Consider the following 22,399-nt stretch of genomic DNA (forward strand, 5'->3'; position numbering starts at 1 on the left):
TTAGTTTTCAGAAGTTTAATTATAATACCTATTAGCATGGATTTATTTGGGTTTACCCAGTTTAAGGTCCATTTAGCTTGTTAGACCTGTAGGTTTGCATATCATGCCACATTTGAGATGTTTTCAGCTATTATTTTGGGTGCTTTTTCAGCCCTGCAGGTTTTCTCCTCTCCTTCTTGGACCTTGAAGACATAAATGTTAGATATTTTGTTGCATTTCCACAGGTCTCTAAGACTTTGCTCATTTTTTTTTCCTTTTATTATTTAAGTGTATTTACTCGCTCTTGTTCAGACTGGATATTATCTATTATTCAGTCTTCCACTCACTTTCCTCTGTTTCTGTCCTCTGTCTCCTCCATTCTGGTGTTGGACCTGTCCACTGAGTTTTTATTTTGTTGTTGTTGTATTTTTGAGTTTTGAAGTTTCCATTTTGTTCATCTGTTGATTGATTTTCTCATTCAAATTGAGATTTTCCTGGTTCTTGGTATGACAAGTGATTTTTCAAGTGAATCCTGGCCATTTTTTAATTTTATCTGAGACTCTGGATCTTACTTAAATCTTCTATTTTAGCTTTCTTTCTTTGACAGCCCTCTGGCAGGATAAAGAGGGATATCACCTCATTACTGTCAGGTGAATGTAGAAGTCTGGGTTTCCTACTCAGCCTCTGTTGACATCTGAAATGGGGAGAGGGTGTTTCTGATTAGTGCTGAAGAAAGGGCTGGAAGTCCATGCCACCACCATGGTCTCCACTGATACTGCTGTGGGCAAGCTCATTATGAGCTGTCAGGGATGAAATTGCTGACACCCTACTTGGCTTTTCTCACACCATCCATGCAAGGGTATTGGTATGCCTTGCTCCAGGCTCCTAAGGTGGAAATCTGGGTTCTGCCCTCAGCCTTTGCTAGTGTGATGCATGTGGGGCTAGTTTTTTTCTGTTTTATTGGGACAGATTAGATTGGTTGTTGTCTACATGGTTTACGCCTTGTTAGGCTGCCCCTTTCCTTGTCTTTTACCTAGAGAGAGCACACCTTTGTTGGCTTTCTAATGTCTGTGCTCATTGGCATTTCTAGATTGCTAACTTCCTCAGCTCCTAGTCATGTATATATAAGGCAAAAATAAATCCGTGACATGATCATGTAGTTCCTCAGGTTTTGATTTCCCTTGATGATCTGCCTTATTTTTTTCTGCTGTGAGGAGTATTTTTGTTTTGTTTTATTATAATCCCTATTGTTTTTAGTTGTACTTAGCAGGAGGAATAGTGAAAATTGTACTCCATCTTCCCAGCAGTGGAATATGGAGTATATTATGATTGTGATTGTATGATAATGATGATGATGATTTTTGGTTTTTCTCTCTCATTTAATGCTGTTTGAATTATTCCCCACTTTATGAATTACTTGTGATGCTCTAAGCTGATTATTTTTCCTATTTCTTGACTGTATTTTTAACTTGGTAATTTCTTATTTACAGCTTTTTTGACCTTTGGTGGAATTAAAGTACTTTGCAAATGTCCATTTTTCTAGGTTATTGATTCAACCATTTGATAGTTTAGAATATATTTCTACTATATACCTTCAAAACTATTTTATATGCTATTTTATTTTATATGATGCCTCTTATTTTTGAGACAGCTTTTTTTAAACTTTATTTCAAATACTTTATATAACTATTTGGGATTATATTTTCATGATAATCTCTTACATTTTATTTTTTATTTGCTAATTTAGAAATATTTTTGTTTACAGTGTTTTGTTTGAAAGTAATAGGCAGAAGAAGCACTGTCGTGGAAGTTAGGAGAACCAAGTTCTGATTTCAATTTTGCCACCAATTCAATATCATAATATTTGTCATGAGCAAAGCATCACACCTTATCTAGTCTCTAGCATCTTTACCTTTAAATGATGTGTCTAAACTCAATGATCACTAAGATTATGTGAAGATCCAAGATTCTACAGTTTCATGAATCAATCGTCATTGTCTGTGGTCTATTTATTTGACCTCATGAGTATACTCACTTTTGACAAGAAAACCTTCAGACAATGAAGATTTGACCTAAAATGACAAAGCAAAATTATTTTAGAAGCCTAAGAAATTCTGCTTTAACTGTATTTCTGAATCATGTAAAAAAATCAGAGGTCTATTAACTGCAACAGTTCTTGTAGAATGTTTCTGACTGCCTTTGTCAGGTTTATAGTTGATTTTCATTGTGGAACTTCCTTTGACATATATATTTTTTTAATATTACTTTAAATACTTTTATTATTTAAGAACAGCTATTTAAGTGGTTGTATTTGAAGCACTATGTTTTTACAACTTTTGATATACCGTGGAGAGGTTTCTTCCAAACCAGCTCATGTTTTCATCACTTCCAGGTGCAATGAATCAATCTATTTGAAATCCCAGTTATCAGATTCCCACACTTAGGTCTTAGCTATGTCCAAATGTTTTTATTCTTATTTTCCTTTTCTTCTCTGATATGGGAGTAGATACCAAGAGTAGTCAATTTGTTATCCCATCTTATTTACTTTGTTGTCTAGAATAATTATATCTGTTTTTGAAGAGAATATATCTGTTTATCACAAATTTAAAAAAAATAATTAAATTAGCTTAAGAAAAGCAATATACTTGTGTGATTTCATGTCATTAGATCATGTTTAGGAACCTTTGGCCAGTACTTCCTGCCCCTTCATATCTTATAAATGAAAAAAATGCAAACTAATCTTTAAACTACTGGGCAAAATTGATGGATTTAACTTTTATTTACACATATGTTTTCTGTGCAAGTTTGGCATAATTAAATTATTTCTGAATTCAATAAAGAGACTTTCAGTGAAATTTTATTTTATTAACTTAACACATAGTAATTTATTACCTACTTTGTTTCAAGCTCTAAACCAGATGCTTTGGACACATTCAATGTAGGCATCATGTTGCCAAGAGTAAGCAAAAAAGAACACCTAAATTACATGAATATCTCTGAGGGAGGCAGTGAGAAGGGGAACCTACCAGGGAGAGGTAAAATATAAGTTAACACTTGAAGAGTAAATTGGAATTATCCAAATAGGAAAAATAGGGGAGCAGGTGGTGAGCTCGCAATTGTCACTTTCTCGTCTGTAGCAACACTTTCCTTATCAAGATCATGGGTGTCCGAAGTTTAGAGGAGTTACTTTCCTCTTACTACATATCCCCAAACCACAGTTTCATCACTCTTTCCTAATAACTCCTCCTTCTATAAAATACCTAACATGAGGTATGCAAATCTTTCCCAAAAATATAACCCCCTCTAAAGCATGGGACTTTCAGAGACATTCCGTCTATCATCAGAGCACATGATTAAACACCAAGAAGTCTAATCCATGAAGACAAGTTGCTCTGAAGAATGAAATCATTGCTCTTAGACTAATTAGCGATATGTTCTCCAGGAAGGGAACCACTCTTGAAAGGTTTAATATGTGGAGGAGCTACTCACAGGCTGGTCACAAAAAATGATCCACTTCCAGATGCTACAAACACTCTTTCTTTGTTCCCAACAGTTTCTTCTCAAGTTACTGATATTGAAAATGGTTTCATCTTCAATTTTGTTCTCCAGAATGGCCATAATCTTATTTTTTTTCCTTTTGTCTTTTATTAGAGAAAAAAAAAAGGAACACACTATACATGCTCTTTTTCTACAGGAATGGTTCTTTTGAGAGCTTTTCCCACCTCTTTGTTTTTGATTCTGACTTGTCAGTTTCTCAGTAACTTCTTTTCAGTAAGCTGCCTCATTTACAGGATCTTGTAAATGTCAAGGACATCAACTACAGAATGCCTTTGAACTCCCTCAGAATCTCTTTCCTATAGTTGGTCCCTGATTGTTAAGCTAACTTTTCATTGATCTGTTTTTCCCTTTCTTTTAAACTCTCTCCTCTGCTAGTCACTACCTCTGTTTACCCACTCAGCTACTAACTCCCATTCTCTTTAAACTCCTTTTTATTTGGACTCATGCAGACTCTGCCATGCTCTCATGCTGTCTCTCAGTAGCTGGCCTCTCAGAGCTTCAGATTATTGATCATTCAGCAGATAAGAAATTAAGCTGAAATTCCTCTACTTCTTTTCTGCTGTTATTCATGTTAGGTTTTAATTCCGCATTTCCAACTGTGTTTTACTTTATAGAAAGTATTAGCTACATTAATTGATGGATTATTTATAAGTAACTAATATACTCAAAAAGAACCCATGGAGTTAAGGAGCTCAAATGGTCTTGAATATATCAGTGTATAATTTAAAGATGAGGACACAGATTCAGAAATATTAAGTGATTTGAACTAGGTTTGAGTAGTGAGTTAGTAAAAAGCTAGGAAAACACATCAGATTTTCTAACTCCTGATTTAGAGAGTTTTCCAGTTTACTGTAATTAGCATAATATATGTATTTATTAATAGCCAGCATTATCTTATGATATAGGCATTTAAAACTTTTATATCTGTACTATTGAACAGTCATTGTTTAAATAGAAAAATACTTTACTCAGATTTTGGTATTATTCTCCTAATGGTAGTCTTATGATAAAATGGAAACTATACTTTCATTCTCAAATGGTATCTCGAAACCAAACACTATTAATAGTAGGTTACTAATATTTGCACATGGTGATCTAAACTATTTTTCTTTTAATTTTATCTTTTTGTTCTTTTCCTCTCTTCAGAGACTGGAAAAGTCACTGATAATTTCCCTAAAATAGCACAAATGTTTTATCTCACAGTAATTTTCACAGTTTTCCTGTATTGCTTAGAAAAATCTTCTCAATCTTAAGTTCCTTGGCTTGAAAAATTGGTTCTAGAAATTTCCTATCAGTGCAAGAGTAAATAATTTAAAAACATTAAAATACAGCTATATGGATTCCAACTGGTTTTCAGACACTGAAGTGCCCATGTTCTTGGATTCATTTAGCTTTTACCTTAAAGATCTAACCCAGGCTCAATTTCTAAGGCCAATACTGACTTAAAGGGAAAAAAAGAGATTCACTAATAGGTATACTTCCTACTACAAAACTTTGATTTCCAGACGATTTTTACTAAAGAAATTTTTCTTTTATTCTAACATCAATTCTCTATTTGTTTCCCAGTACTAATAAATGTCTCTGTGTAACTATTTTCTTTTACAGATTATTTGCCTCTTCATATCTCTAGGACTGATTTCCTGAATTATTCTAGCAAATTTGTTAAGGTTTCAATCACATCCCTTTGCTTCAGCTACCCCTAAGATTACAACTTTCTAGTCTGTATTTGAAATATTTCTGTGTGTCGAATATCATAATCTATACCTTCTGGTGGAACTCTACGAAGATAGTGGCATGGCCATTGACATTTACTATGCTATGAAATAGTGTTCTATCCAAGAATAGACTTCCTACTAGCATATTTGATGGAACAACTCCTTGTAAGTTCCAAATACTAGCTCTTTTAATCTCCCCCATCTCTTTGAAGTTAAATGGAATTGAACAATAATAGGCTTGTCACAAAAATGTTCCATGTAATTTTAAATTGTGTATTTTACAAAAGTGTTATTTTAAAGTTTATTTTCCTTTTTATGGCCAACCTGGCATTGGATGAATTAAAAATATAATTTAGTCTGTTTTAAAATGTAGATTGATCCATTCAGTCAAATCTCTTAAATGTAACCTATGTTTATATAACAATATTTGCATTTATTAATACCACTGTTAGAATATTATGTCATTTTTATAGATGTAGAATTTCTTCTTCATTAAGGATTAATAGTTACAGAATCATGAATAATGAATTGAAACTCACAATTGTAATTTCAAATAAAAATTGTGGTTTGGCATCAATTATGAACTTACAAATAACTGAAAAGAACAAGTTATATTTTATTCTGTTTAGTTGTTTTTATTTATTTATTTACTTACTTTTTAACATTTTTATTGGAGTATAATTGCTTTACAATGGTGTGATAGTTTCTGCTTTATAACAAAGTGGATTAGTTATACATATACATATAGCCACATATCTCTTCCCTCTCGCGTCTCCCTCCCTCCCACCCTCCCTATCCACCCTTCTAGCTGGTCACAAAGCACCGAGCTGATCTCCCTGTGCTATGCAACTGCCTCCCACTAGCTATCTATTTTATATTTGGTAGTGTATATATGCCCATATATACACTACCACTCTCTCACTTTGTCCTGGCCTACCCTTCCCCCTCCCCGTGTCCTCAAGTCCATTCTCTAGTAGGTCTGTGTCTTTATTCCCATCTTGCCCCTAGGTTCTTCATGACCATTTTTTTTTTTTAAATTCCATATACATGTGTTAGCATACAGTATTTGTTTTTCTCTTTCTGACTTACTTCACTCTGTATGACAGACTCTAGGTCCATCCACCTCACTACAAATAACTCAATTACGTTTTTTTTTTTTATGGTTGAGTAATATTCCATTGTATATATGTGCCACATCCTCTTTATCCATTCATCTGTCGATGGACACTTAGGTTGCTTCCATGTCCTGGTTATTGTAAAAAGAGCTGCAATGAACATTGTGGTACATGACTCTTTTTGAATTATGGTTTTTTCAGGGTATATGCCCAGTAGTGGGATTGCTGGGTCATATGGTAGTTCTATTTTTAGTAATAAAACTCGCATTTTCTCTCTCTGATTACTGAATGAGCTGTTCAAAAGGCAAAGATCAAGAGCTTTGCTTAGTAAACAAGAATCAGCAAACTTACAGCAGGTGTTACTAGCCTGATATTCAAGTTTCATAGGGAAACAATTTAGAAACACATTGATGAAAGCAAGAATGTGGAAATTATATGTTTAAATTTATTATCTTCTGTGCCTATTTTTAAAGAAACTCATAGACTTTTGATGATAATTTTTATAATTTGCCCTCGGTCTTGTAACATAAATCTTTTAATCTAATTTAGGTCTGATCTTGTCTTACTAGATGCTGTGAAACTCACATAAAGGACAGATGTATTTAATTCAATGCCTTCTCACAAAAAACATTAGGAGCAATTAGTAGAGTTGACTATCAAATTGACAAAAGTCTCCATCATCAATGGAAGAAATTGCAGTGTGGAGCACACTAGTATAGGAGTCTAATTTTTTTATTCAGTAAACATTGTTTGGCCACTCTCTATAAGCTAGAGCATTGTTCTCAATGGTGGTCCCCATAAAGACAACATAGGCATCACCTGTCAACTTATTAGAAATGATAATCCACAGATGTGCAACTCTAGTCCTACTGAATGCTTGTTGGGACCAGCATTCTGTGCTTATTAAAATCACCTCCAGATGGTTCCAATAAATATCAAAGTTTTAGAACCACTGTCCCAGAGCTAAGCATTATATTAGTTACCAAGTATTCCCAGGGAGAAAGATAGGAAGGATGGGAGAAAGGGAGAGGAGAGAAAGAATGAAAGATGGATGGAGAGATGGATAGATAACAATTCAATTTCTACTCTCAACTTAGTCAGTCAAGGAGAGGAGACAGCTAGATTGGCAATAAATGTCAGTTAATAGGCTTCAAGAAGCACACGTACCGGGTTCTTCAAAGATACTTTGGGACTGGTTGACAACTTAGAGCCAGCAGAGGAAGCTACACTTGAGTGCAAGCTTGTGAAGGGGATCGCTAAGTACACTTCAGGTAAGGCCCTATCTCTGTCTTTATACACTTCACCTCTCTCTTCTTTGTTGCCTCTAGTTTAGATCGTTTTTCCATATTTGGTTTGGTAAATACATTATACTTACTGATTATTTAGTACTGGAAGCAGTGTTTGTCAATATTAGCAGGGTAATAAATATAATCAAAGGCAATTGGGTGGATATTTTTATGCTTTAAAAACAATTTATGAATCACTTCAATTTAGTTTAAAGTAATAGTCTTTTTATTGAAGATATTAATTATAATTTTGCTTTGTCAAATAAGAAAAGAGAGGCATGGAAAGATTATCTGCTTTTCTCTAGCTGTTAGGGCTACTAAGAGGTAAGATTTAATACACATTCTCTCACCAAGATCTCTAGCGTCTTCCCGTCATTCACATACTTTCTTTTTTCAACACAACTGAAAATCAGCTTAAATTCACTAAGGTTTAGACTAATGATGGAGAGTTTAGTCTCTATTTGTTTCATAAGAATGCAGTAAAAATAAAATATTACATACAAACACATTTTGAAGTAAAAACAGGAATAAAATAATTTATCATCAAATAAAGATGGAGATAACAGACTCATTCGTACAGCCGAATATTTCTTTTTAGCAGTCAAATCAACATAAAATATATGGACTTTGTAGCCTGAATCTTAAATAGTTAAATCTTAAGAAGATTATTTAATTATCTTACAGTGTTGAACAATTGACACTCCCAGGTAGATCCTAAGTTTATTATTATAAAGTCTTTAACTTTTGAATTTTTGAAATGAAATCCAGCTTAAAAAAAAAAACAACTAAATTTCTACAAAAGCCTAACAAAAATGTATTTCCCCATTGGTTCAAATTCAGGAATTCAAATAATTTTTACCTAAAGTACAAAGAAAGTTTATTTTTATATTCTTACTTTAGTATGAAAGAGTTATTAAGTTAATCATGTGTGATGCAAATATTTCTATATACTCTCTAATATAATTTGCAATAATACTGATCAATGAATTGATTGCCCTCCTCTTTTCCCAATATATGTTGACAGTAACTGCTTATCATATTAGATTATTTAAATTAGATGGACAGAATTTGAGGTTCTAAATGGGTTATTTATATTGTAGTAATCCATAATACCATTTTGTTAAAATTAAAGGTTAGATGTCAGAGAATTGAAACAACATTTGAAAATTGAATGGTCTTCTCTAAATTCTTGAATGTCAACATCATGAATGCTTACTCAGCATTTATTTATTTGTTTCACTATATCATGTGTAGGTATTATATATATTGAATCAATATATGGATTCCATTTAAATATTTAGTTTAGGACTTTACATAAGTAGTAGCCAGTACTACTACTAATAGTAATATTGACCAGATACTAACTCAAAGAAGAGATGTTAAAATAGTTATTTTCAAGTGTTTGAAACAAAACCTCACTTATTTTGCATTATCTAAATTTTTTTTTTTTTTTTGCTGTGACTTGAAATCACTGATATGTTTTCCTGAAATTTAAGATGTTTATAAAAATGATATTTTCACATTTAGAATAAAGCAAGAAATTGAAGATCAGTAAGTGCTTTTGAAGTAAAATATTGTCTTCCTATCAATGTGTATAAACATGTCATAGAGAGGTGTGTATTTGTGTGTGTGTGTGTATAGAAAGTTGTTACCACCTCTAATTCTTGTTCAAAATTAATAAAATCTTGAGCATTTCCCATAAGTTTTTGGCCCCTAGCAAAATAATGTTATCCCTGATTTTGTAATTCTGATATCTGAAGATAAACAATGAAAAGATTGCCAGTTTTCCACCATGAACTTGAAAACCTTGATAACTTTACCATTTTTAAAACTTAAATACATATTTTGTGGGTTTTGGGTTTTTTTTGTTGTTGTTGTTTTAAATTTCAAGAATAAATCCTTTTAAATCCTGGACTCATCCTTTTCTAAATCCATTCTGCCTAAGTGTTTCTTTTAAAGATACCATTAACTGACAAGGTACCATTAATCAATTTTGATGCATTAACTTTACATTATTTATATTACAAAATAAACAACAAAAAACAAAATTTAGTCTCATCAATAAGCTTAATTTCATTACTTCCTTACTGTAATGAGTTGAATGACATCTCTTCAAAAGATAATGGAAACTTAAAATGTAACCAATTTGCTATTAGACTCTTTGCAGAGTCTTATAATTAATGTCTTATGTATGTGTCCTTATAAGAGACAGAAAAGGAGAAGACACAGACGCACAGAGGAGAAGTCCGTGTGAAAATGGAGGAAGAGATTGGAGTGATGCATCTACAAATCAAGAAAGGCCAGGGATTGCCAGCAGCCACTCACACAAGAGAGGTATGGAACCTCAGAACCTCCGGGAGAAACCAACCCTATTGACACCTTGATTTCAGTCTTCTGCCCTCCAGAACTGTGAGAGAAAACATGTCTGTTGTTTTAAGCTCCCAAGTTTGTGGTAGTTCATTACAGCAGCCCTAGGAAACGATATACTTAGTATGCTAGATGTACTTCTTTTTTTCTGTATTACATTATATTTCTTTTTTAAAAACTTTTATTGGGGTATAGTTGATTTACAATGTTGTGTTAGTTTCAGGTGTACAGCAGAGTGAATCTGTTTTACATATACATATATCCACTCTTATTTTAGATTCTTTTCCCATATAGTCCATTGCGGAGTATTGAGTAGAGTTCCCTGTGCTATACAGTAGGTCCTTATTAGTTGTCTATTTTATATATAGCAGTGTGTATATATGATATACTTCTTTTTAAAATTCTCCTGTCCATGTTTCTTTGGCCATACAATACATTTCCAAGGAGGTAAATTGACATCATGTCACTTATACATTACAAAAGCTTATCAGAATCTCTGTTACAAAATTATTGCTGGGGAATTTTTACCCCCAAGTTTAGAGTCAACTAAATTCCATTGTATTAGACAGGGTTCGATGGAAAATAGAAACCATGATAGGTATTTTCAACAGGAAGAGATCTAGGGCTCACATAATTTTTAGGAGGGTTGAGGCAGCATATTCTAGTCTGAAACTCATTGAATAACTCCTAATAAAACTCAACAATAATCTGCTGGGGGAGCAAATACTCTGAGGCAACTTCTTGGATTACAATTGAAGTGAAAGCTTCACCACTATAACACTTGCCTCTCAATATCAAGGAAGCTGGAGAGTGGAACCCATAGCTTTGATTTAAGGAACTCAGGTCAAATAGCTTACTAGTAGCCATAGCCAAAATACTTGGCTTATTTCTGGCTTTTTGATGAATTATGAATACATCTAATTGGCAAAGCCAAAATTACATGCAGAATTCTAGCTACAAGGAATTTTATGAAATGCATATTTCAGCTTCTCAACTCCCTATATTTAGAAGGACCCCACATTTGGTTTAAAGCTCTGCTGTTACCATCTTGAAATTCCTAATAACAATTGAACAGTTTTGCATTGGGGTCCCCAAATTATGTAGCAGATTCTGTCAACCCTGTATAGAGCTCTGACATGTTACCAGGTCTTGATATTGCAAGGACACTGGTTAGGGCTTTTCTTATGCTGTTTGCCTCTCTAAATCCCAATTCCAAGGATTCTATTGTTTTGTTACTGTTCTTTGTGATTTTGATTTTTATTGAAGTATAGTTGATTTACAATGTTGTGTTAATTTCTGATATACAGCAAAGTGATTCAGTTATACATATATATATATAGTCTTTTTCATATTCTTTTCCATTGTGGTTTATCATAGGATATTGAATGTAGTTCCCTGTGTGATAGAGTAGGACCTTGTTGTTTATCCATTCTATATATACCAGTTTGCACCTGGTAATCTCAAGCTCTCAATCCTTCCCTCTCCCACCTCCCAAGGATTCTGTTGTTATGTCAGCTCCTTGATACTGACTGTTGGCTGAGTTACAGTGTGTTGCATTTTTCCCAGGTTCCTAGACTTGGAGCTTTGCCAACATCCATTTGTGACCTTTCTCTGGAGTTGCATGATGCTCCTGATATGGAAAGACTTCTACCTTTCATGCATAGTCATACTCTCCCAATGCTGAATTGTTCCTGCCTGTACAGACTTTCTTTTCTCTCTCATACTCAATTTCACTTGAAATTGATTCTGCCTTAGTATGTAGACAGATATCTTTTACACCAATTCACTAGCATAGCTTTTTTACCACCAGGCAAGCCAGACTGTCATGCACTTAAGGTAGCCTTGCCATACAGCTTTCCTTAAATTTATTTTATATCTTTAAAAATGGTGCTGTGTGTGTTAGTACTGTGTAACAGAAGGCAGTTTGTAATTTGGTGTAAAATATACTGATCAGGGAACGCAGAGACCTTGGTTCACATCCCAGTTCTGTAGTTAACTACTCATGAGACCTCTGGATATTTCTTTCTCCTTGTCTCTCAACCTATAAATTAGAAGGGCTGTACTAAATAGCCTAAAAGTTTCTTTCCAACTCAGATTTTTTTTTTTACAAATATGACAACAAGTATAGCTAGTCCCATAGATTTTGTTATTGAAAAATACTATTTTTCTCCTAATGGTGCACCGTGGAGGCAGGGCAATGATTGCTGGTAAGCAAATGTGGCATGCTGTTTCCATGCTATATGCAATCATGCTAAATAAAAAAAAAGTTAATTTTAACTAAAATAAATAGTGTTTGTTTTTCATGACAAAAAACTAGTGCTAGCTTCTCAATATTCACACAAGCAAACTGATATTAAGACCTGCTGCTGTGTTGAGGTTTGACTAGTCAATTTCAGCAAAAAGGGAGAGATCCAAGTAAAGGGGGGAAATGATTAAAATAAAAAGGGAAAAAAGATAGATAGAGAGTGGTTGAGAATTAAATTGACAAAATTATTTTTTAGATGCTTTATCCCAAGCCACTGCATCCTTTGGGTGTCAAGTGATACTATCAAAGGTGTTGCTATAACAACACTAATTAATTATACTGGAATTTCATGCACTGTACCTTAGAGCCAATTCATGATGCTCTTATTATATATCACACAAAATGTGGCAAAAATGCTTACATTGAAGTGTCTTATGATATGAGGCAATGTGCAAGGCAGCTCTTAATGACTATGTTAACCTGTGCCTGGGCAAATTTATGTGCATAATCTCACTTTTGTTATAAGCATATGGCATGACCTTCAGAGTTAATGAAGCTTAGAGTGTACATGGACAATGGATATTCTTTGAAGTCAAAGGAAAATTGTGATAAAAGACAAATTTGTGGAACCCAGTTTACCACTAGTACTGAATCAGAGGGCTGAAGAAACTCATGGCTGTCAAAGGGCTTATGACAATTAGTCCCAGGTATTCTAAAATGATTACAGGAACCATCTGACAGAGATGAAATCCAGTGTAAGCAATAAAGAATCTATGATATATATATATATGTACTAGGAAGATGTCCAAGACAATAAATAAAATTAGAGTACCCAGATGTCTGTGTATTACCTGTGGATGTTGTAAAATGTCGTTGTCATTGTCTTTGTTACTGAATTCATCTCTTCTTTTCCTTCTCCAAAATGCCATGTTTTCCATAGTTTCTTACAGTAATTGCTACTGTGAAATGCCACTGTGCTAAAATCCAACTTCTTTTTCTTGGGGGTATATTATTATCCCCAAGCTATTACAAATTCTGGAGAAAGGTTAAAAAGAAATGTTAACTTCAATATTATTAAAAATCTTGAGCTAATTCATTTCTGAAAGATGTCTATTTGTCTATGAGGTGGAGACGGTGAAATGAGATGACAGATCATTAAGCAATTTACTAGGTGAGGAGAAATTTGAACTCTCAGCCATGATTAAAACGACAACAATAACAACAGCAAAAACAAAAACAACCCATCTTGTAGTGTGGGTTAAAGAAAAGCAGACATTTGGAAGGCAAGGTAGATGCTCCCCATTTAGCGATGTCAAACCTGATTGTCATGTTCCTGCATTCAGCTGCCAGATGTGGAAGGGGCTGCCAGCGACTGTGATTCCCCTGCAGACATAACAGCAGCTGTAACGCCACCTGTGTAAGGAGATGAGCCTGAGAGCCGAGAGAATTACACTGACCTCAGGCTAGTTTTTTATTTCTCTAATTTCTGTACCACTGTCAGATTTGAAAAAGAAAATCATCATCTTCTGATATTGTCTCGTCAGACCCCTCAGTGCTCTCTGTAGGGCACTGAGTAGCAATCAGAAGCATATAAATACCAAGCACATCAGTGAGAAAGACATGATCTCTTTGGTCCTTTTAGATAAATCTAAATTAAATGAAGGATACAGGATAGACTCAAGAAGAGATGTGATAACAAGGGGTAAAAACAACTAAGTATCTAATGGTAGAGTTCATCATCATTTAACCTTAGGGAGTCTGTGGTTATTAGTCAAGAGATCCCAGGAGAAGTCTGTTTTAATCCAAAAAAGAAAGGACTGCAAGTAATTTGTTTTCTTGATGTGAAATAGGAGGTTGCTGCAGGGCTATGAGGAATTAGAATAGAATATTTGGAACAAAAATAATATATATACATATATAGGAAAGATTCAAAATAGGCTAATGTTAACCTAAACAGAGTCAAAAAATAAATGAGAGATTGTGATGATGAAGTAATAGATGGAAGCAATAGTCTCATAAATGTTCTCAAGATTAGCTAATAAGAAAACTAATAGGAAACAGCAAAATGAAATGAAAATAAAAAAAGTATTATCTTACACTATGAGGATAATTATACAGTCATTGTTACAGCCAAATTTACATTGGTTTCAGTGGGGGCTTTGGACAGAACAAGAAGACATATGCCTCAGTAGGGTACCTAGAATTGCAATGTTTATTTAGGTAATAAATTTAGAAAAATCTAGCAGAAGATAATAATTGGTAGATTTTTTTAAAATATGCCATGCCTATATATTTTAAAAAGTGACTTTTTAAAAGAACTGATACAGAGATCTTGTTTCAAAATTGACATGTTTAAACTGATCGCATTAGTATGTATCACTGACTTTTATCAATTCATCAGAAAGCTGGGTCTGTCAGCACAATTTCTCCATCCATCTTTGTTGTGAAACTGGAAATGGATTTGTTTAAATTATTGGTCTTTTAATTTGCCTCATTTTGTCTCCCGTCTGAGAAGCCTGTTTATTTTCAGGCAGCTGCATATGTTGGCATGATTGATGAGAGCTGCTACAGTCAAGCAAGTAGCTCTGGGCGACCAGTTTACCCTTCCCCGCTAGGGTTTCAGCTGCCAGTTGCCCCCATTCTGTGACAGCTTCTCCTTCTCCTCACCTTGTCATCAAGCCAAGATTGTACACTCTAGGAGTACAGGTAAGCATCTGCCTCCATAATCATTGCCAACAGCTCTCCATTATCAACTGCCAGGGGTGCTTCAAAGCAATGTGGAGCTCTTTCTCTTGACACAGAGACCAAGTGTTTTTATACCTCAAGCAAACTCTGCCTTAACTGACTGGAGAACCTCACATTGAAGTCTGTTTTTTTTAATTGCATCACACATCACTATAATATTTTAAAACAGGTCAGATCACCCCCACTCCTACTCTCACCCCCTGCAGGTATTCTAGATTAGTCTATGCAAAGACCTGTCATTAAAGATAGAATTATTTTCTGATAAATATATCCCTATATTCTCAAAAATTTAAAGAGCTCTGTCAAATGTTTTCACTCCAGCATAGTGTAAATTAAATCCACCTATAAAGGTGAGTTATCTTGTAACATCTGTCCTTCTGTTTGAACAGCAACAACATGTGTGGATCAAAACCAAATGAGAGGGCTTCCCTGGTGGCGCAGTGGTTGAGGGTCTGCCTGCCAATGCAGGGGACACGGGTTTGAGCCCTGGTCTGGGAGGATCCCACATGCCGTGGAGCAAACGGGCCCGTGGGCCACAGTTGCTGAGCTTGCGCGCCTGGAGCCTGTGCTCTGCAACAAGAGAGGCCGCGATAGTGAGAAGCCCGCGCACCATGATGAAGAGTGGCCCCCGCTTGCTACAACTGGAGAAAGCCCTCGCACAGAAACGAAGATCCAACACAGCCATAAATAAATAAATAAAGCACACCTAGTATAGTGTAATTTAAAAAAAAAAAAACAAAAACAAATGAGAGAGAGAATCTGTTAGCATATAGCAACATTAAAGTGAATTGTACCATTTTGGTTTTTAACTGTGTGATGCTAAACGTTTTAATGTTAAATGATCTATTGTTATAATGTAATACTTATTGAAAGTCCATGGTAATCTAGGTACTTCATGGACTATCATATAACTCCTGCTTTTAAAAGGAACTAAATTTCTACTGTAATCTATGTTATCAATTTTATTTATGCACGTGACTATTTGTATGTAGAGAATATGGTATTGATACACAGTTTTGACAGAAATATATGTTTGTCAGAATAACAGTGATTTGCTTCAAAGCACTTAAAGATGAAATGTTATATAGTGGTTATTAAAATGAAATACTTTCAGATAAATAATTCCATTCAAATCCTGAGTTGGTACATACCAGCTGCAAGATCTTGGACAAGTTATTTAACTTCATGGAACATAAATTTCCTTATTTCCAAATGATGATAAGAAAACTTACCTTTTCTGGTTGTTCTGAGAACTGAATATGAAAATATATGTAAATCCCTTAGTGGAATGTGTGATACATAGCTATTATTATTACTAAAGCAGTGACTGAAATACATAGGACTGTTTACTAATAGGTTCTGAGACAGTCATGATCCACACTCTAGGAGACTTGTATCAGTTCAACTTCACTAATATACCTGTACATAAAAGATATAGTATATAAGTATAGTGATGGAGGAGAACAGTTTTTTCCTTTTAATTTTTGTCCTTATATATAAATGCTTAACCCAATTTAGGAAGTCAGAGAAACTAGTCTGATTTGTTTCTACTGTAAAAACAGGATTCAAGGTCTATTAGGCTTCTATTTATGTGATGACTCACTTTGGTGAGCTTGATACATAGTTAGGCTCCTAAACTTCTTCTTCTTTTTTTTTTTTTTTTTTTATCAGTCATCAGTTTTATACACATCGGTGTATACATGCCAATCCCAATCGACCAATTCAGCACACCACCATTCCCACCCCACCGCAGTTTTCCCCCCTTGGTGTCCATAAGTTTGTTCTCTACATCTGTGTCTCAACTTCTGCCCTGCACACCGGTTCATCTGTAATATTTTTCTAGGTTCCACATACATGCATTAATATATGATATTTGTTTTGCTCTTTCTGACTTACTTCACTCTGTATGACAGTCTCTAGATCCATCCACATCTCGACAAATGACTCAATTTCGTTCCTTTTTATGGCTGAGTAATATTCCATTGTATATATGTACCACACATTCTTTTTCCATTCGTCTGTCAATGGGCATTTAGGTTGCTTCCATGACCTGGCTATTGTAAATAGTGCTGCCATGAACATTGGGGTGCATGTGTCTTTTTGTATTATGGTTTTCTCTGGGTATATGTCCAGTAGTGGGATTGCTGGATCATATGGTAATTCTATTTTTAGTTTTTTAAGGAAGCTCCATATTGTTCTCCATAGTGGCTGTTATCAATTTACATTCCCATCAGCAGTGCAAAAGGGTTCCCTTTTCTCCACAGCCTCTCCAGCATTTGTCATTTGTAGATTTTCTGATGATGCCCATTCTAACTGGTGTGAGGTGATACCTCACTGTAGTTTTGATTTGCATTTCTCTAATAATTAGTGATGTTGAGCATCTTCATATGCTTCTTGACCATCTGTATGTCTTCTTTGGAGAAATGTCTATTTAGGTCTTCTGCCCATTTTTGGATTGGGATGCTTGTTTTTTAATGTTGAGCTGAATGAGCTGTTTATATATTTTGGAGATTAATCCTTTGTCTGTTGATTCGTTTGCAAATATTTTCTCCCATTCTGAGGGTTGTCTTTTCACCTTGTTTATGGTTTCCTTTGCTGTGCAAAAGCTTTGAAGTTTCGTTAGGTCTCATTTGTTTATTTTTGTTTTTATTTCCATTACTCTAGGAGGTGGATCAAAAAAAATCTTGCTGTGATTCATGTCAAAGAGTGTTCTTCCTGTGTTTTCCTCTAAGAGTTTTATAGTGTCTGCTCTTACATTTAGGTCTCGAATCCATTTTGAGTTTATTTTTGTGTATGGTGTTAGGGAGTATTCTAATTTCATTCTTTTACATGTAGCTGTCCAGTTTTCCCAGCACCACTTATTGAAGAGACTGTCTTTTCTCCATTTTATATCTTTGCCTCCTTTGTCATAGATTAGTTGACCATAGGTGCATGGGTATATCTCTGGGCTTTCTATCTTGTTCCATTGATCTATGTTTCTGTTTTTGTGCCAGTACCATATTGTCTTGATGACTGTAGCTTTGTAGTATAGTCTGAAGTCAGGGAGTCTGATTCCTCCAGCTCCGTTTTTTTCCCTCAAGACTGCTTTGGCTATTCGGGGTCTTTTGTGTCTCCATACAAAGTTTAAGATGATTTGTTCTAGTTCCGTAAAAAATGCCATTGGTAATTTGATAAGGATTGCATTGTATCTGTAGATTGCTTTGGGTAGTATAGTCATTTTCACAATATTGATTCTTCCAATCCAAGAACATGGTATATCTCTCCATCTGTTGGTATCATCTTTAATTTCTTTTATCAGTGTCTTATACTTTTCTGCATACAGGTCTTTTGTCTCCCTAGGTAGGTTTATTCCTAGGTATTTTATTCTTTTTGTTGCAGTGGGAAATGGGAGTGTTTTCTTAATTTATATTTCAGATTTTTCATCATTAGTGTATAGGAATGCAAGAGATTTATGTGCATTAATTTTGTATCCTGCAACTTTACCAAATTCATTGATTAGCTCTAGTAGTTTTCTGGTGGCATTTTTAGGATTCTCTATATATGGTATCATGTCATGTGCAGACAGTGACAGTTTTACTTCTTCTTTTCCAATTTGTATTCCTTTTATTTCTTTTTCTTCTCTGATTGCCATGGCTAGGACTTCCAGAACTATGTTGAATAATAGTGGGGAGAGTGGAGATCCTTGTATTGTTCCTGATCTTATAGGAATTGCTTTCAGTTTTTCACCATTGAGAATGATGCTTGCTGTGGGTTTGTCGTATATGGCCTTTATTATGTTGAGGTAGGTTCCCTCTATGCCCACTTTCTATAGAGTTTTTATCATAAAGAGGTGTTGAATTTTGTCAAAAGCTTTTTCTGCATCTATTGAGATGATCATGTGGTTTTTATTCTTCAATTTGTTAATATGGTGTATCACACTGATTGATTTGCCTATATTGAAGAATCCTTGCATCCCTGGGTTAAATCCCACTTGATCATGGTATATGATCCTTTTAATGTGTTGTTGGATTCTGTTTGCTAGAATTTTGTTGAGGATTTTTGCATCTATATTCACCAGTGATATTGGTCTGTAATTTTCTTTTTTTGTAGTATCTTTGTCTGGTTTTGGTATCAGGGTGATGGTGGCCTCATAGAATGAGTTTGGGAGTGTTCCTTCCTCTGCAATTTTTTGGAAGAGTTTGAGAAGGATGGGTGTTAGCTCTTCTCTAATTTTTTGATAGAATTCACCTGTGAAGCCATCTGGTCCTGGACTTTTGTTTGTTGGCAGATTTTTAATCACAATTTCAATTTCATTCCTTGTGATTGGTCTGTTCATATTTTCTGTTTCTTCCTGGTTCAGTCTTGGAATGTTATACCTTTCTAAGAATTTGTCCATTTCTTCCAGGTTGTCCATTTTATTGGCCTAAAGTTGCTTGTAGTAGTCTCTTAGGATGCTTTGTATTTCTGCGGTGTCTGTTGTAACTTCTCCTTTTTCATTTCTAATTTTATTGATTTGAGTCCTCTCCCTCATTTTCTTGATGAGTCTGGCTAATGGCTTATCCATTTTGTTTATCTTCACAAAGAACCAGCTTTTAGTTTTATTGATCTTTGCTATTGTTTTCTTTGTTTCTATTTCATTTATTTCCTCTCTGATCTTTATGATTTCTTTCCTTCTGCTAACTTTGGGTTTTGTCTGCTCTTCTTTCTTTAGTTCCTTTAGGTGTAAGGTTAGATTGTTTACTTGAGATTTGTCTTGTTTCATTAGGTAGATTTGTATAGCTATAAACTTCCCTCTTAGAACTGCTTTTGCTTCATCCCATAGGTTTTGGATCGTCCTGTTTTCATTGTCATTTGTCTCTAGGTATTTTTTGATTTCCTCTTTGATTTCTTCAATGATCTCTTGGTTATTTTTAATGTATTGTTTAGCCTCCATGTGTTTGTGCTTTTCATGTTTTTTTTTTCCCTGTAATTTATTTCTAATCTCACAGTGTTGTGGTCAGAAAAGATGCTTGATATGATTACAATTTTCTTAAATTTACTGAGGCTTGATTTGTGACCCAAGATGTGATCTATCCTGGAGAATGTTCCTTGCACACTAGAGAAGAAAGTGTAATATGCGGTTTTGGATGGAATGTCCTATAAATATCAATTAAACCTATCTGGTCTATTGTGTCATTTAAATCTTCTGTTTCCTTGTTTATTTTCATTTTGGATGATCTGTCCATTGGTGTAAGTGAGGTGTTAAAGTCCCCCACTATTATTGTGTTACTGTCGATTTCTTCTTTTATAGCTGTTAGCAGTTGCCTTATGTATTGCAGTGCTCCTATGTTGGGTGCACATTTATTTATAATTGTTATATCTTCTTCTTGGATTGATCCCTTGATCATTATGTAGTGTCCTTCCTTGTCTCTTGTAAAATTCTTTATTTTAAAGTCTATTTTATCTGATATGAATATAGCTACTCCAGCTTTCTTTTCATTTCCATTTGCATGGAATATCTTTTTCCAGCCCCTCCCTTTCAGTCTGTATGCATCCCTAGGTCTGAAGTGGGTCTCTTGTAGACAGCATATACATGGGTCTTCTTTTTGTATCCATTCAGCAAACCTGTGTCTTTTCCTTGGAGCATTTAATCCATTCACGTTTAAGATAATTATCAATATGTATGTTCCTATGACCATTTTCTTAATTTTTTTGGGTTTGTTTTTGTAGGTCCTTTTCTTCTGTTGTATTTCCCACTTAGAGAAGTTCCTTTAGCATTTGCTGTAGAGCTGGTTTGGTGTTGCTGAATTCTCTTAGCCTTTGCTTGTCTGTAAAGCTTTTGATTTCTTCATCGAATCTGAATGAGATCCTTGCCGGGTAGAGTAATCTTGGTTGTAGGTTCTTCCCTTTCATCACTTTAAGTATATCATGCCACTCCCTTCTGGCTTGTAGAGTTTCTGCTGAGAAATCAGCTGTTAACCTTATGGGAGTTCCTTTGTATGTTATTTGTCGTTTTTCCCTTGCTGCTTTCAATAATTTTTCTTTGTCTTTACTTTTTGCCAATTTGATTACTGTGTGTCTCAGCATGTTTCTTCTTGGGTTTATCCTGTATTGGACTCTGTGCTTCCTGGACTTGGGTGGCTATTTCCTTTCCCATGTTAGGGAAGTTTTCGACTATAATCTCTTCAAATATTTTCTCTGGTTCTTTCTCTGTCTCTTCTCCTTCTGGGACCCCTATAATGCGAATGTTGTTGCATTTAATGTTGTCCCAGAGGTCTCTTAGGCCGTCTTCATTTCTTTTCATTCTTTTTTCTTTATTCTGTTCCACAGCAGTGAATTCCACCATTCTGTCTTCCAGGTCACTTATCCGTTCTTCTGCCTCAGTTATTCTGATTCCTTCTAGTGTAACTTTCATTTCAGTTATTGTATTGTTCATCTCTGTTTGTTTGTTCTTTAGTTCTTTTAGGTCTTTGTTAAACATTTCTTGCATCTTCTCGATCTTTGCCTCCATTCTTATTCCGAGGTCCTGGATCATCTTCACTATCATTATTCTGAATTCTTTTTCTGGAGGGTTGCCTATCTAAATTTCATTTAGTTGTTTTTCTGGGGTTTTATCTTGTTCCTTCATCTGGTGTTTAGCCTTCTGCCTTTTCATCTTTTCTATCTTTCTGTGAATGTGGTTTTTCTTACACAGGCTGCAGGATTGTAGTTTGTCTTGCTTCTGCTGTCTGCCCTCTGGTTGTTGAGTCTATCTAAGAGGCTTGATGGGATGCTCTGGTGGTGCGTAGAGCTGACTGTTGCTGTGGTGGTCAGAGCTCAGTAAAACTTTAATCCACTTGACTGTTGATGGGTGGGGCTGGGTTCCCTCCCTGTTGGTTGTTTTGCCTGAGGCAACCTAACACTGGAGCCTACTTGGGCTCTTTTGTGGGGCTAATGACAGACTCTGGGAGGGCTCACACCAAGGAGCACTTCCCAGAACTTCTGCTGCCAGTGTCCTTGTCCCCATGGTGAAACAGAGCCCCCCCCCCCCGCCTCTGCAGGAGACCTTCCAACACTAGCAGGTAGGTCTGGTTCAGTCTCCCCGGGGGTCACTGCTCCTTCCCCTGGGTCCCAATGCACACACTATTTTGTGTGTGCCCTCCAAGAGTGAGGTCTGTGTTTCCCCCAGTCCTGTCAAAGTCCTTCAATCAATTCCCACTAGGCTTCAAAGTCTGATTCTCAATAAATTCCTCCTCCCTTTGCCGGACCCCCATGTTGGGAAGCTTGATGTGGGGCTCAGAACCTTCACTCCAGTGGGTGGACTTCTGTGGTATAAGTGCTTACCAGTCTGTGAGTCACCCACCCAGCAGTTATGGGATTTGCTTTTACTCTGATTGTGCCCCTCCTACCGTCTCACTGTGGCTTCTCCTCTGTCCTTGGACGTGGGGTATC

Source organism: Balaenoptera ricei, chromosome 18 (assembly GCF_028023285.1).
Source record: "Balaenoptera ricei isolate mBalRic1 chromosome 18, mBalRic1.hap2, whole genome shotgun sequence".
Lineage (NCBI taxonomy): Eukaryota > Metazoa > Chordata > Mammalia > Artiodactyla > Balaenopteridae > Balaenoptera > Balaenoptera ricei.